The sequence below is a fragment of the Chelonus insularis genome, unplaced genomic scaffold, assembly GCF_013357705.1.
Source record: "Chelonus insularis isolate UGA/USDA-ARS -01 unplaced genomic scaffold, ASM1335770v1 contig_2_pilon, whole genome shotgun sequence".
Lineage (NCBI taxonomy): Eukaryota > Metazoa > Arthropoda > Insecta > Hymenoptera > Braconidae > Chelonus > Chelonus insularis.
The window spans coordinates 76,139-85,756 of record NW_023276477.1 but is presented as its reverse complement, the minus strand read 5'-3'; the positions used below and the strand labels follow the sequence as shown (position 1 = coordinate 85,756).

General features: G+C 37.3%; 1 pseudogene; it reads right to left on the bottom strand.

Moving 5' to 3' along the window:
• Nucleotides 1-436: 436 nt before the first annotated feature.
• LOC118065321 (uncharacterized) lies at nucleotides 437-4,678 on the bottom strand (annotated as a pseudogene).
• Between the last annotated feature and the right edge of the window lie 4,940 nt (nucleotides 4,679-9,618).

Genomic DNA, 9,618 nt, shown 5'->3' with positions numbered 1-9,618 from the left:
ATATGAATATCAAATGTTTAGAATAATTGTACAGAAATATGATGACAGTATTTCATGGAAAAAAAAATTTTTAAAAAACGAAATCAGCAATAAAAGAATTTTAAACTAAACTGGAAAAAAGGAAATTACTTGAATTTTGCAATTTATAAATTATACCATTTTTAAGACAAAATTTCAAGATCATTGCAGAAATATGAATATTAAATTATTAGAATACTTGTATAAAAATATGGTAACAATATTCTATCGATAGAATGAAATGATTGAAATACTTGTATGGATATATGATGACAATATTTCATCGAAAAAAAAAATTTTAAGAAACAATATCAGCAATGAAAGAATTTTCAACTCGTGCAGCTTCAGAAAAGTGTCCAGTCCACGAGTCAATCGAAAGTAAACTTTTTTTTCCAACATTCGAAAAAAATACATCCTTTCACCAGATTTTGAACTGTTCTAAAAAAATTAGTATATGAACTTCCACAATATATCATATAATATATTATTTGAATTGAATTTTTTACCTGAAGTAAGTTTTCCAGATTTCGATATATCTACGTGTACATTATCTGGTCTAAAAAGCGATGCTACTACCCGTGAACCAAGTTTTCCAGTTGGTTCTTTTAACACAAGAAAAAGAAGTGAGGAAATTTCCATCAGCTGATACCGTTGGTTGTATAGTATAACTGTGAGTTGTCGAAGAAACTGATTGAAATGTGCACTTCATTTTTTTCCTTCTGAAGCTAAAGTCTTCTCTGAATGTACTTCTAATTGAAAGCTACTTTGATCAGAATTATCTATGTTGTCTAGGCTATATGATTAAATTTTCGATTTTACATCGTTAACGAACACTTCTGATGTTTGTTTTAATATTTTACGATCTTTAATCGTTTTTGATAATATAAATTTGTTAATTTTACGAGAAACAATACGATGAGCTCTTTTGAATAATGCTATCCACGTTGGGGATGCTTGAAAACGGAGATTATCGAATTGTAAATTTTTTTCAGCTAATAATGCCCATTTTCTTAAATCAGAATCATGGACGAATCATAAAGATGAATGCGAAAAAATAATGTTTCAATTTTTTTAATGATTAAAATATATTACATTCATTTGAAATGCTAGCATCGAATAATTTATATATTACAATTACAAAAATAATTTTTCTTAAAAATAGTTTATCAGTGTCTGTATTAAGAATTATATGACGATGAGAAAAAAAAATATTTCGATAAATACTACACTACTTAGTCTCTTATTACGACGTACTTTATTCGGTGGTTATTGTGATGATAAACAATTAATCAATAATGGTTGAGAATTCTCAAATAGCGATTTTTCTTACTGTCGTTAATGTTATTTTCAAACTTTCAAAGACACGTATCTCGTAATTTTGTATACTCTTCTGATTAAAGTTCGTTTCATTAAAAAAAAATTCATAGTTTTTGAGTTAGAGATTTTTTGTTATTTTTGATAGAAAATAAATGTATGTTCGCAAGTTTTATGAATATGTGAATAAAGGCATTTTTCATCATTTTTTATGTTGTTCTTGACGGATAAGGACTTTTTGGAGAATTTCGATGAGAAATATGTGAAAATTAAAAATCACCTTTAGAGAGTGTCAACTTTGGGGTGCAATAATACTAACCCTGTTAGTATTATTACTAGGCAGCTCCGTTATTATAACTAAATTGATAGAAGAATTGGTCATAATTAAAAAGATTTATTAATTTTAAGAAAAATGTCAAATATGATCAGAAAAGTCAGGTAACAAAAATTTTTTGTAATTGCATAATTTGTTTCAAATGAACAAATTATTTCACACAAAATCGCATTCCTTCCAACTTATCGTTTTGGTCCATAGCTGTATATTGTTTTCAAAAAAAATCATGAAGAATACTTTTAGGTGTAAAGCATCAATACATGTTAAGTTCACGAATTTATATGAAAAAACTGTAATGAAAATCTGTATATATTGTAAAATATATACAGAGTTTGTTTATCTTCAGTTAAACAAACATCGTTTTAGCTCATTGTTTTAGTTCCTATATTAACGAAATCTTTTTGTAATCTATCTGTGGGAGAAAATGAAGTAGATTTTATGTGTAATCAATAATCACATACACGCATTCAAAGTTTTTACGTTCCTATAAACTTGTAAGAACTACAAATAGATTTTATTAATGAAAAGACGACAACGTATTCGGTGGCTCTGAAAAGGTCCGTTTTAAAATGTCCACAGATGAATGTTCACCTGGAGCTGGTGTATGTGTTCACTGCTTTGATTCCTGCTTTGGTTCTTTCACTGACATTCATGGATTTATTTCTTAACAATTGTTAATTAATTATGTCATTCATTTTAGGAAAGAATTCGGTTGAAGAAACCTAATTAGATATCAAGTGTCTTAGTTTAGCCTAAAATAAAAATTATAAATAACAATAACAACAACGACATGACTCCAGTACAAATAGTGTAACAATCACTAATAATACTTGGAGAGATGATCATTAAGTACATATTTATACATATGCATTACACGTTTGGCTCATTAATGAGCATCTGATACGGCATTTTGAATTTATGCCATGTATTGTGAGTTAAATTAAGATCAAATCTTCAAGTATCTCTCCATTGGTACTAATATTATTATGAAATTCGCTCGGAGGTAACCCATCGCAAAAAGAGATAGCGCTAGTCGAGACAGTCAGGGGGATACGAAACAACGTGATTAGCTCGGACATACATTACATTAGAACACCCTAGTCACTACTATGAACTTCATGCTTTTATAGAATCTTAACGGTCACGCCAAGTTATTGGATATTATTTTGAATGTGTTCTGAAACGTTCTAAATTTTTTTTAAAAAAAACCTAAACATAACTGGACCTTTCTCCATGAACAGTGCCCAAACATTACCGCAACACAATTAGTACGCAATATAGTTAGTAGAGGGCAACAGAAAATATTTTTTGCAAAAAATTACTGAAATTCTGTTCACAAAACTATTATATTTATAATAGAAAATAGAGATAAAATAGAAAAGTAGGCAAGGCCACATAATTTACGCTGTAAATAAACTCACTCGATTCTAGAAAACAAAAAAAAATTTTTCTCCAAGAACTATGTTTTACTTATAAATGAACAGAGTAACCATCATAACAACGCGAGAATCTCAGCCTGACTACAGTAGACTGGTATTGTTCAAAGCTCTGTCAGAAAGCGGTCCCTTATCCTTCCGAGAGCGCCAATTACCAGGACTATCACGAGCGCTGTGTATTCGTGATAGATGTTTTTCATGACCTCCATGAACTCTCTGTAGCGTTACTGTCTGCTCTCTTATTTTGCACGTATATTCGTCTCAGCCAGGGCTGAGAACTCAATATAATATACGTGCTTGGTGGTATGGTCGAAAAGAGTAATATCCGGCTTATTGTGTTCAATGCGTTGAGGCGTAGAGAGCGGGTAATTCCAAAGAATTTTTGCTCTCCCGTTCTCAACGACTGACTCAATTCCACGGGGCACATAGGGCGGCACTGGTGTCTCGCCTATTCCATAAGAGTGCTGAAGGTGGTAATACAGCACTTTTAGGGCGGCGTTTTACCGTAGAATGTAGGCTAAGCGCGCTAATATCGGACGAGCCGATAACACATGGAATAGCGTCTCATCTACATCACCGTGGCAAACTCGGCATCCTGTGTCCTCGAGTTGCTCGTGCATAACATCACGCCGATAGGCGAGGGTGGACAATACACCATCTTGGCAGGCCATAATGAATCCTTTAGTTTCAGAAAACAAGCCAGCTGACTTAAGGTATTGGAAAGTCAGCTGGTGTGACAAGTCCTGTGTTTCGAGATGACGGTAAAACACACCATATAAGGACTTTGCCACATGTTCGTCGAGCAGTTCCGGTTGTTTTTATAGTGACCTTTCGCTGCCCTCCGTTCAATTGCAAATGCCTTAGACCGTCTGGGCTGCTAGGGTAGAAAACTGAGCCAAGGTTCTGCGCTGCCTAATGTGCTGCTTTATATAGGAACGCATCCCTTCCCAATAGTTCAAGGCTGTTCCCGATCTTAAGAAGAGAATCAGAGCTCTCATAGATGTCATAAGCCAGGTCTATCACTAACCTGTCATGTAGACACTCCAAACTTAGTAGTCCACGCCCTCTCAGATCACGGGGAAAGTATAGGCGTTGAACAGAAGATCGCGAGTGTTGACTTCGATGTAATGTCATCACTTTCCTGGTGATAATGTCCCGATCTTTAAGCTCTTTTCGGAGCCATTTAAGAACTCCGCATAAGTATAGCAAGACTGGGACAGCGAGCATATTCGTGGCTGCGACTTTGTTAGGGCTTGATAATTCAGAGCCCCATATTCTCTTAAGTCTTCACTTGTACTAACTGCAAAAAGTATCTTTGATAACAGACACGTCCTGTAACGGAGATTGTGCGTGTCTAAGATATCGGTATGTCTCTCAGCATCTAGATGTTTTATGCTGCTCCCGTCTGTAAGCTCGACATTATCACTCCAGTTCGGCGATCTTCCTTTTACTAAGTGGGCAACTGCGCACTTTTCAACCCAAACTTCATGCCGATTGCACTGGTATACTCGAACACAACCTCTAGGGCTGTTTGGAGTCTCTCAGGACTTGCCGCGTACACTTTTAAGTCATTCATATAGAATAGATGTGTGACTTTGTGTACGCGGTTGGAAACTCGTCCGGCTTTATATCCAGGCGTTCGACGTAGAGTGACAGATAATGGCAGCAGTGAGAAGCAAAATAGAAGAGGACTCAGGGTATCTCCCTGGTATAAGCCTTTCCTAAATGGCACTGCTCTTGTAGACACTGTCGTTTCACCAGATGTTACGATGAAACGTGTCCTCCAGAGGGGCATAAGATGTTCGATGCATCTCACTATTTGTGGGGCTACTGAAATACATTCGAGCAAGTAGAGGAGAAGCTCGTGCGATGTTGTATTAAATGCCTTTCTGTAATCCACCCAGGCCATTGACAAGTTGCGCTTGTAGTAGTTTGCGTCTATTGTGACGCATCAGTCTACTAGCAAGTTCTCCTTGCAACCTGTCAAGTCACGCTTGCTGCCACGTTGTTCGTTTATCTGTCTCCATACAGGTTCTATTGCAGTCAAAATCCTCTCGTTCAAAATCTTCGTAAACAATTTGTAGGGAGTGTTTAGACATGCAACAGGCCTGTAGTTTTTGGGGTTAGACCGATCACTACTTTTGGGGATCAGCACAGTACGCCCTTTAACGAGCTATCCAGGAATGGGTGTATCTCCCTCTAGATATTCTGAGAAGACACGAGCCAGATGCTGGTGAGATGATGTCAATTTTTTCCACCAGAAGGTGAGGATTGCATTTGGCCCAGAGGCAGCCCAGTTCTTTGTGCCCCTTAGAGCATTCCTGACCTCATCAATGCTGACTCGTTGAAACTCTTCAGGAATTCGTGATAGATGTTCGTCACAGAATTCTCTAAAAAGTTGAAGGGCTGGAGTGTCTACATCTAGCACACTAGCGCGACCATATATTTCGGTCTAGTTGGTTTCGACTCTTTCTGCACTCGAAGGCTCATAAGCGACAGGGGCTTGCGGCTTAAGAAAGCGCGAATTCTTGGCGTATAAGGCCTATGAGTATTTAGGTGATCCATCACACTTTGAATACGAGATACACCCTGTCGAGCCTTCTTGATCTTGATTGCAATCTGTTTGATGCGTCTTTTCAGGCTTAACTCAGGATTGACAGGTATTCATCTGCCCTGAGTACACCCTTTAGCCACATCATAGACTGCATTATTCAGTTCAATAAGGTCTACACCATCTGGTATCTGATGGTCGAGATCTTCGTCGGCACTAGCTAGATGTTCTGCAGAGAGCGTAATTTTCTGAAGAAAATTACCCTCTCTGCTGGTGAAGTCCTGTTGATTGGCGCCCTCAGGGGGAGAACATGGAGGTGCTGCAGTGAGAGAAGGGCGGAACGGGAGTATGCTCCACCTCGGTGCGGCTGTCTCGAGTGTCAGTGAGACTTCGTTCTCAGTCTCTGAAGCGTCTGATATTGAAGAGTCAGAGTATGAGTCCTCTTCTATCCGCTGTCGAGACTGAGTATACCGCACCTGTAATGCGAGCTCCGCCTACGTTATATGTTGTAATTCTGGTTGCATTTCGCACCGCAAGTTATGGAGGCACCCGGCATAGCCTAAGGTCTGTGGCTCGCATCTTTTCCAACAGTGCATTAAATCCTGTCTCAGCTCCTCTGTCCACCAGAGATGCTGTAGGGGTGGTCCATGGACGTTCAAAGTGGAACGTATCGTAAGGCCCCTCCCAACTGTTCCATGGTCCTCATCCGAGGAGGGCCGGTTGTGAGGGGCCGTTGCAGGTATATTTTGAGGGACCTGTTAATGTCCTTTGCACGGGTGGTTAGCCTACTGCCAAGGTGATGATGTTTAACGAAACCGAGATGGATAGTTTCGTTCCTCACACCCAGAAGGCCATCACCTGTGAGGAGGAATAACAGACTTATTTTATTACCGTAGCGAGAGGAGCACCCCTCGGCCGGACATATTATTATTATTATTGTTAATATTTGACATCAATTAATATAATTATAATTTTACAATAGAATAAGAGATAATGATGATTTTTTTTTTTGGAATTCAAGAAATAACGCATGCGCATAGTCAGCTTTCAGTGGCGCGAGATATTGTTTTTTTAACATAGTCATTGGAACTAGTTGAAGTATTTAACCACCAGAGTACAGCGACGTAGATCGATGTTTATTTTCTCCAATCGATCGTAGGGGAGATGTGCAGGGGTGAACAATCGATGTTCCTTTTACCAGCGGCGAGAGGGCAGATATGTCTGTCAAAACATAGAGTCTAGCACCGAGGCGTCATTTTCTTGCTAGGCAAAACTAGTCCATAATGGCGCTGGACTCTAATTTAAATTCATGAGGGCTTTTTTGGCGGTTTGAAAAGAAATTTCAATCAAAATTAGTATCATTTAAATATAAGAAAAATATTAAACAAATAACCCATTACACATGTAATTTCAATTAAATTGAATGCATTTATTGTGAGGAATTTTTGCATAATATCTGTAAATACATGAAAATATTTGAGCATAATACATGTTTTCAGGTCATAACTTTAAAGAACAAGATGAAAAGTTGTTCAATTCATTTTTTATGTTCTCATCTTTGAATTTCTTATCTTCAATTTCCTTTCAAAGTGTATAAGAAACTTTTCTGGTAACATATGAATCTCATCCAACGATAAGCAATCACAATTCATATTTGCGTCAAGCTTTCTCAGCACTGGTCACAATTTGTTGATTGAGTTGGAATCAAACCACATCTTCATTTTCCGTACATTTCTTAATGCACAATTTGAAGCTAAAGTTGGTCCATGATGTGAAAAAGCATGTTTCTATCTTGGAAAATCTGGAATAATGTGTAATAATGGGCATTGCAAATCTTCCAAGTTAATCACAGCTTGTTGGTTATCCACAAATTGATGCATCCACTCTTTCTTCTCATGACCTTTCACATAAATAAAATTAGCTTTGCCTATCCCGTCAATAATTACATTCGGCATATCTTTATACGCCATATCACCACAATCCCACTAAAGTCCATGGTAAATGCGAGTATACCACTGATTTATTAAATGAAATTTTTGCGGTAATAATTTCCCATTGAGTGGTTCTTTGAAAAATGAACACAAATGATTTTGTAATGTTCCCTGAATAAAAATCACTGCAAATTCTTTCACAACAAATTGATTTGGAGGAGCTTTGAATCGCTAAATGTCAACGAAGATATCCATTATGTAGGTTTGATGTTACCAGTCCAAAGGTTCCAAACTGATTGATAAAACTTTACAAACGTACTTTATTTCAATTTTTTGAACGCAATAAAATTTATGACGTCACATCTTTTCTAAGAAACCGGCCATCTGTTGATATTGTAATAAACAGAAAAGGAAGAATTTTTACTTCTATGACGTCGTTTGTTTTGAAAAAGCTAACAAAGGGATAGAAATAGAATTTATAAATAATATTTTTCTAAGAATTAAAATATGACGTACTTTTCTGGGAATAAATCTTTCAAAAGTAATGAAGAAAATTGCGTTGTTAGACAATGTGTTTCAATAATTGACCGCTAGAGTAAGGGCTATATATAAACAATAATCAGAACAGATTTCCAACAAGTCAGTTCAGCAACGGAAATCATCGAACACATATCTAAGTGTACAAGATTGAGTAGAATTGAAGAACATTGATTAGTAAATTGTTGAGTGAAGTAAATATGGATACCATCACCAGTACTGCAAATAATACACAAAAACCCATGTGTTCTGACTTGGTCTAAGGTACTCTATCGACGGCCTAACATTTTTCTCCCCACCGAATAATTAGATGACTCGAGGTCTCTCCTGCCAACTCATTTTCGCCAATTAGACAACTCTAATTAATTCCTAGACGTATATATCCCTTCTCGAAGGGCCTAGAAGCTTCGAGAACGCAGAGTTTTCGAAAAACACGGACGGTAGTCTGTATTCGTCGGTTACTGCGAGTATTCGTACGTAGCTCGTACTTGGACGACTCTTGGGCATCATCGGACGATGCCAACCCACAGACAACTCGTTGTAACAGTCAACTCGGTACGTGTGTACCAGCAGAGAGCTCACGCAGTTGAACTTTCTAGTGAAAACCCAGACAACTCCTCAGACATAGACTAACTCACCAGTTAATCATCTATAGTGATGATTATGAACTCATCAGGCAGTCTACCTCTTAGAAGACATCCTCAGGAAGCTCATGTTGGTCCGCATCAGCACCTTCTTACAAAAGGCGCGAATGATGTCGGCTTCGACGCCTCACGGCCTCATAGACAGACACACACACAAGATCCATACACGAACAACTCGCTTGTGGTTGTGTGGCTGACGCCAACACAATGAAACTCAGACTACTCAAAAAAATTAGGCTACTCCTGGTGCAGAGACCAGTACTGGAAAACTTACAACTTTCCTGTGATCCTCTACTCATCAGTCAACTCATCAGTGAACTCTGTGTAAAATTTCCGTGAACTCAGGACTGTACAGACAATTCAAGGACTCTTTTATTGTTATTTTTCTGTTACTGTGATTTTAGTGTTTAATAAATCGTTAACTGTTACTGTTAAATAGTGTTAGCCAACTCATTTACACCGTTCAAAAGTCCCGACTGTTCTAGCATCCAAACATCCAAAAAAATACAGTCCACAAAGTCCCGACTTCTCACTCAGCCGACTCAAAGTCAGAACACCATGAAGAAAATTACAAAATTAAACACATCAAAAAAATACAAAGTGACAAATTTAACGACAGTGAACATCTGGTGTGAAATCATTCTAACTTTGGATGATGAATTCAATGTTTTTTCGCCGGTACAGCATTTTGAAAATGATATTTTTTTCCGACCTTATACTGCAGTATATATAGAAAGATGGCTTAATACTGCAATACTTTAGTGGAGACTCGAATGATTTCAAATTCTTCTTCGAAAAACGTGAAGTCAACATCACAGAGAATTTTCGGTGGAGAATGGAACAACTTCAAATT